The sequence below is a fragment of the Myripristis murdjan genome, chromosome 1 (genome assembly GCF_902150065.1).
Source record: "Myripristis murdjan chromosome 1, fMyrMur1.1, whole genome shotgun sequence".
In the NCBI taxonomy this organism is placed as follows: Eukaryota; Metazoa; Chordata; class Actinopteri; order Holocentriformes; family Holocentridae; genus Myripristis; species Myripristis murdjan.
In genome coordinates this window covers 6,201,270-6,208,829 of record NC_043980.1, presented here as the reverse complement: position 1 = coordinate 6,208,829, position 7,560 = coordinate 6,201,270, and the positions used below count along the sequence as shown (strand labels likewise).

Genomic DNA, 7,560 nt, shown 5'->3' with positions numbered 1-7,560 from the left:
GCTGGAGAGTCGTAACATTAGAGCTAGACAATCTGTCACTGAGGGAGAGTAAACAGAGGGTTTATATACTGAGGGTGATGAGGCTGGAACAAGGGACAGGTGAGTGGTAATCGGGGGAATGAGGAACAGGTGTGCTGAGGGAACAGGAAACTGGAAGTTGTCTGCAACGAAAGAGGAGTGAGTATTTCAAAATAAAACAGTAAGTCCAAATGGATATAAATGGCAACAAAGAAAACATGACCTTAATACTGGGGACTTGACAGAGGAGTCATGACAACTTGGAGATAGAGATCATTGCTGAAGGACCCACTTACAGTAACTGAGGGACAGGAGAGTGTGACTTGTTGAATTTTTACACCAAGGTTTCCCCAGCTGTCCTGGAGATTAGAAAAGTCAAACATCCTGTGACACCATCTTCACAAAAACTGGTCTGATTATTTACATCCAGAATGTCTCATTGCAAAAACACATCCTCACTTTAACCTGAATTTCCAGATCCCTCTGCTGGCCCAAGTGTAGGAAAAGAAGTGAAACATACAAATTCAGCCAGGGTGACTCTCCTCAGCCTGATACCAGTCACTCTGTTTCTCCTCTATTTGTGTATCAGGTAACAGAGTAAAAATCCACCAGTTGTATTCAAAGATTCCTTTCATATTTGATGAGTTTTTGTGAATTGTAGATTTTTATTTATTTTTTTTTTTTTTTCGGTTGATGAATCCAATCCAGGAAGAAGAAATCTCCTAGAGAGAGAGTGGGAGAAGGAGAGAGAGAGAGAGAGAGAGAAAGAGAGAGAGAGAGAGAGAGAGAGAGAGAGAGAGAGAGAGAGAGACTGTAGATTTTCCTGTCTCAACTTGTGTGTCTTCTGTCCCATCAGTCAGACTCTGATCCTGTGTATGAGAGCATCGCTGCAGCACAGACAGAAGCCACAGAGGAGCAGGAAGACCAGGTGTAAAGTCCACTCAGGTTGGAGCCTCATGAAAAACCAGGACAGTCTCAAAAGAAAACGACATTTGTACTTTCAAACTGGGATTCGGCTTTATTTCTAATGATACTCTGTGCAGCCAGTGTGTGTTTTCTCAGATGTAAAGAGACACACAACCTTGAAGGCAACTCTGATGCCCAGAGTCATTTTAGCCTCTTGTTCTGAAATGCTTTTTGTTCAACAACACCCAGAGGGTCTTTTCTTTGCAAGAGTTATGGTTGCTTTACTTACTGCCTTTTAAAATGATTTGAAGTTGAGCTTGAAAACCTGACCTGTGGCTCTGTACAGCAGCACACTGAAGCAGAAGACAGGAACAGAACTGAAACATGGAAACATTGTGTTTGGGCTTTTTGCTGTAATAAATGTTAAATGTCATACAAATAATGAAATTCAGAGCTGGTTTCACTGTACATCATTAACTGTGGCAAAACGTGTCATTGATCATGAATAACATTGTAGTCTGTTATTTTATTGAACAAAATAATAATAAAAAAGTAATAAATAAAAAAGTAGGCTGTAGCTTCTGCCATCTTTATTGATTTAAAAATGACTTTTGATACAGTGAATTGTGAGGTTGTCATATTAAAACTATCTCAACATTATATATGTGACAGCACAATGAAGTGGATGTCATCCTGTTTAGGTAACAGACAACATTGCACTAGAATATAGTCATCAGTCTTACTTTGTAGATTGCACTGTTGGGGTCCCTCAAGGGTCCATTTTAGGACCTCTGCAGTTCAGCATTTATATCAATGATTCATCAATCACCTGTGCTGATGTCCACATGCAAATGTACACAGATGGCACGGTCATATATGCTAATTCAAATCAACACATCAAGTGGCTTTACAACTCACAAGAACTGTGATGTGTCCAAGAGTGTTGCTGTGTTTTTCTCCATGAAACAGGTCAACACTCCTGATCCTGAGAGCTTGGTCAAAGGAGAAAATGTAGACAATGTCAACCATTTTAAGTGTGTAGGCCTGATTATCGTTTCATATTTAAATTATAAAAAACACAAAAAGTATATCTCAGGGAAAATCAAACATAGTTGAATCCATTTAAAAAAAAATTCTAATTACTTCAATTTATGTGCAGCTATGATGTCCATGCACTCTGTGGTATTATCACATCTGTGTTATTGTGCCACCTCCTGGTCAAAGCCGTGTACAACAACAATACAACCCCTTTGCAAACTGTGATTTCTTAAAGCACCACACACAAAAAAATCTCTTTCCACTACAGCAATATTATTGAAAAATACAACTTATTGAGCTTTGAACATTTTTTCATGAGCAATTTGTTTTCACTTTGTAAGATTCATGGTTTAGCTTGCACCCCTTGAACAATTTATTCCAGAAGCTCCCGGTGAAATATGACATACAAGATCATCAACAAGGAGAGACTGTTATGCAAAAAAAATGGTTGGACATTATTTTCAATTGCAGCGACAAAACAGTGAAATACTGTCCGTAAAATATTAGAGTTCTAATCAGTTTGAAAGCGATGTTAAAAAGTGGTTGAAAGACAGTCATGTTGTCATGAGGTCTGATAATACCTCTCACACCTGTCCGACAGGTGTATTTATCAGTGTCATGGAATTGTCATTTTTATTGTTATATTTGCTTTGTATACACACCCCCACCAGAATAAAATAAACCAGGGAAAAGTAAAAGTAAAAACAAAGAACCGATCCATGGTGATAATATATGCCCCTCATCTACCATCTCTTTGTATATGTTACATGAGTAACTTATTCCTGTTTTTCATACTGCAGATTTGCATGGACGCACTTATCATTATCAAGCTATCCAACCAGCCGCAGTGCATGCAAAGAACAAGGCCACCAGGATGAATTACAATGCCAGTGTGCTATTTATATGGTATTTGTTGTATGAAGAGACCACACCTATAGACCACATTCTGTCAGCTGAGTTTTTACTGCTGCCTTCTGGTCGTCGCTATAATGTGCTCAACAGTTGGACAAATCACTATGCAAAGTCTTTTATCCCTTCTGCTATCAAGCTTTTAAACACAGACCCTACTCATTTTAGATGAAACTGTTATATTTTAGAGAATTATCTATTTATCGGTCTTATTTATTCATGGTATTTTATCTTATTTATTGGATTTTGCCACAGATTCTATTGTTTTTATTGAGCACTGATTTTACTATGCAATTATTACATGCCCATGTGTGTTATTGTTTCCTCAACTCTGATGGATGTATGGGATGCATGTGGAAAAGCTGCAAATGAATTGCCCTGTTGGGATAAATAAAGTTTTCTGAACTGAACTGAACTGAAATGAAGGCACTTGGTCACACTTTCATTCCTGTGATACAATATCATTACACTGTTTAATTCTGTTGAGATAATGCATCTTTTCAGGTTTTCACTGCTCGGCTCACTGTACAACACCTGCTCTGAGTAAGACACAGCAGCAGGTCAGCTGATTCTCATCATTCATTTTATCAACAGTAGGGAAAGATTAGCTTGCTGACTGTATCCATGAGTCTACATGAATAATTTAAATAGTTTGTCATGATGGTCTTGTCAGGCGCCCTCAGCCAGACTCCATTCAAAATTATTGCACTTCAGCTAGTCACCATACATGTTTCATGAACTGTTCATAGCAGTGACTTTATAAACAGACGCCAGCAGACGATTAGGAGTCACGAGTTAGTTTTATGCTGGTAAACAAATGAGAGTTTTCCAAATAAGAAAGTCAGGTATATGTAATCCGTACAAGTGAATTTCCATGCAAAGTTCAGGCATTCTGACATAACTTGCATTTGACATCACTAGAGGGGTGTCAATCTGTCATGTCTGTCATGTCTTTTTGTGTTTCTTGGACGGGATGTAACTTAAGCCAAATTTCCCCCTGGGGACAAATAAAGTATGATTGATTGATTGATTGATTGATATACCCAGCAAAATTTTTAATTTTTCTATGAAATAACAATTTGCAGTTTGAGTAGAGTGATTTGTCATGATTGGCGTGGCCAACTGATCACTCATAGTTTGATTTTTTTTAGTTTTCCAGCCTGGAAGCAAAATGCTGGAAGTCAGATCACTGAGCAAAGAGGCGTCACTACATTTAGACTACTTTTACAATGTTATTCATGTTAAACGTGTTTTGAACACGTTTATTTGTATAATGTAACATTTAACATTTATTAAAGCAAAAAGCCCAAACACAATGTTTCCATGTTTCAGTTCTGTTCCTGTCTTCTGCTTCAGTGTGCTGCCGTACAGAGCCACAGGTCAGGTTTTCAAGCTCAACTTAAAATAATTTTAAAAGGCAATAAGTAAAGCAACTATAACTCTTGCAAAGATAGGTCCCTGTGGGCTTTGTTGAACAAAAAGCATTGCAGGACAAGAGGCTAAAATAACTTGGGACATAAGAGTTGCGTTCAAGGTTGTGTGTCTCCTGACATCTGAAAAAAAACAGAACACAGTATCATTAGAAATCAAGGGGAGTTACATTTTGTAAATGTCATTTTCATCTGAGACTTTCCTGGTTTTTCATGACGCTCCAACCTGAGTGGACTTTACACCTGGTCTTCCTGCTCCTCTGTGGCTTCTGTCTGTGCTGCAGTGATGCTCTCAAACACAGGATCAGAGTCTGACTGATGGGACAGAAGACACACAAGATGAGACAGGAAAATAAACAGTCTCTCTCGCTCTCTCTCTCATTTTCTACAATTACAATTCACACAATCAGCAAAGATCAATTCAGGAGAGAACAACGACATCAAGTGCCACAAACCTCTTGTTCTAGACCAAAAGGGCACGGGGGATTTTTTTGGATTAACCAATCCATGGTGGAGCAAAGTGGGCAGGAGAGAATGTAAACCTGGAAGAGGGAGTCCAGGTAGGTAGGAGCAGTTTTGGTTGCTGCTTTGTAGGCGACTGTCAAGGAGTTTAATTTGATGCGAGAAACAACCGGGAGCCATTGGAGGTAAATGAGCAGCAGAGTGACGTGTGCTGTTTTGGGCTGGTTGAAGACCAAACCCGCTGCCGTGTTCTGCAGATGCTTGAGCGTGCCTGCCAGGAGCCCTGCCCATAGTCAAGGTGTGAAATCACAAGCACCTGTGCCAGGAGATGTGCTACATGTTCGCGTGGGTATGGTCTGATTTTCCTTATGTTGCACAGGGCAAATTGGCATGAGCCAGCCACAGAGGCCACATGCTCCTTAAAGGTCAGTTGGTCATCAATCATGACACCCAAGTTTCTGGCAGATTTTGTGGGAATAAGCGTTGTAGAATACATTTGGACAGTGATCTGTGGCTGTACAGAGGGACTGGCTGGGAAGACAAGGAGTTCAGCTTTTGACAGGTTGAGCTGAAGTTGGCGTTCCTTCATTCAAAGCCGAGATATCAGTGAGTCATGCCGATATTCGTGCTGAGACATTGGGGTTATCTAGCTGGAGCGATAGGAGGAGTTAGGTATCATCAGCATAAGAGTGGTATGGGAAGCCATGCGAGCTGATGACTGCACCAAGGGAAGAGTTGTATATTGAAAAGAGAAGGGGACCAAGCACTGAGCCTTGAGGTACCCCTGTGGACAAGCAGTAGCATGGAGATACTTCCTCTCTCCATGTCACTTTTGGTGCTTTTCCACTAGTACCTACTCGGCTCGACTCGCCTCAAATCGCCTCGACTCGCCTCGACTCGCCTCGACTCTACTCGGTTTGTAAGCTTTTCTATTATGTGGTAGTACCTGGTACCAGGTACTTTTTTAGTACCTACTCGGCCGGGGTTCCAAACGAGCTGAGTCAAGCCAAAATGTGACGTAAACGTGTGACGACACGTGAGAGTGACTCCTTCACGAAAACCAAACCCGGCATTTTTAAAAGAAAACGGCAACAGCAAGTGTGCGCATTAATCATCGCTGAAGTTGACAAAGTTGGAAAATGGCAAGCAAACCAGTACCATGGTCAAATTAAGAGGTGGAGACTTTTCTGTGCTTGGCAGTGTGGCACCATGCTATGATGACTCCACCGACGGCGAGGTGGTACTCAACTGTAATGGAAAACCACCGAAACCGAGGCGAGCAGAGTCGAGCTGAGTAGGTACTAGTGGAAAAGCGCCATTTAAAGGATCTCCCTGAGAGGTAGGACTCAAACCAGTGGAGGGCAGATCCTGAGAAGCCAAACTCAGCAAGTGCAGAGAGGAAGATATGGTGGTTAACTGTGTCAAAGGCAGCAGATAGATCAAACAGAAGTAGAACAGAGGACTTACCGGCAGCCCTAGCTGATCACAGTGTTTCCACCAAACACAGGAGTGAAGTCTCTGTATAGTATCTGCTTTTGAGGCAGAACTGGTGTGAATTATATAGGTAGGTCTTTCACTCACCTGTACAGTCTGTACTGGGTCACTTTGCTCAGACGTTAGAGATTTCTTCTTCCTGCATTGAATTAAACAACCAAATACAAAAATTAAACGATCTACAATTCATGAAAAAAAAATATGAAAAGAATCTTTGAATACAACTTTATTCTGTTACCTGATGCACAAATAGAGGAGAAACAGAGCGACTGGTATCAGGATGAGGAGAGTTGCCCAGACTGCATTTGTATATTGCATTTCTTTTCCTACACTTGGACCAGCAGAGGGATCTGGAAATTAAGGATAAAGTGCGGATGTGTTTTTGCAGTGGCACATACTGGATGTAAACAATTTGGTTTTCTACATCGTGCTACATGGTCTGAAAAGTTTGGAAACCTCTGCCTTAAGCTATGCACTTTATCTCCGTGTGCTGTAGTCTGTGAACTTAAAACAAGACAAAGCTGAAAAAAACACTTAGACCTTACAAAACCTTTCCCTGGTTAATAAAAAATAAAGGTGACAGATTTGGGATATTTGTTCCCACAAGATATTCGAGAACCAGTTCCATTTCACTCACATTTCACATCAATAGAGGTGGAGTCAGATGTCCTCTCCCCCAGCTCATTCTGTGCTGTGCAGGAAAACTCTCCAGAGTCAGAGGACTGGATGGAAACAAAGTCCAGCTGTGGTCCTGTCCTGAAAGGTTCCTGGTCTGGATTTCCATTCTTCTTGTACCAGGTATAAGTAGCTGCTGGGTTAGCATCACTGCTGCAGGTCAGAGTCACTGAACTGCCCTCCACTATTTCACCGGAGGGCCTCACCGACACTGAAGGAACCTTTGGAGCATCTGGTGGATATCATGTTAACATATATAACAATGTGTATTGTCATGGAAAAAAGTCGAATAGTTAATAGTTCATAGTTGTGGGACGTCAGAATCCTAAAGCCGTGTTCACACCAGACGTGATGAAATCGCGCGTAACGCCCGAAACGCGTCGCGTGACCATGGAATCATTTATTTCCTCAATCGCGTCTATCGCGCGATGGACGCGTTGATGCCGGCAGCCGGCACCCGGCACCTGGCAGCCCGGCAGCCCGCACACGGCAGCCCGGTAGCCGGCACAGGGCAGCCCGGTAGCCGGCACAGGGCAGCCCGGCAGCCGGCACACGGCAGCCCGGCAGCCGGCACACGGCAGCCTGGCAGCCCGGTAGCCCGCACACGGCAACAATAATATTGTCCTCC

At 41.9% G+C, this 7,560-nt stretch overlaps 1 long non-coding RNA gene across 1 annotated transcript; it reads right to left on the bottom strand.

Moving 5' to 3' along the window:
* Positions 1-4,544: 4,544 nt before the first annotated feature.
* LOC115366130 (uncharacterized) lies at positions 4,545-6,597 on the bottom strand. The gene is made up of 3 exons (XR_003928814.1): positions 6,496-6,597; positions 6,345-6,396; positions 4,545-4,616 (listed from the first exon to the last, which is right to left on the bottom strand). It is a non-coding gene; the product is annotated as an uncharacterized LOC115366130 (long non-coding RNA).
* Between the last annotated feature and the right edge of the window lie 963 nt (positions 6,598-7,560).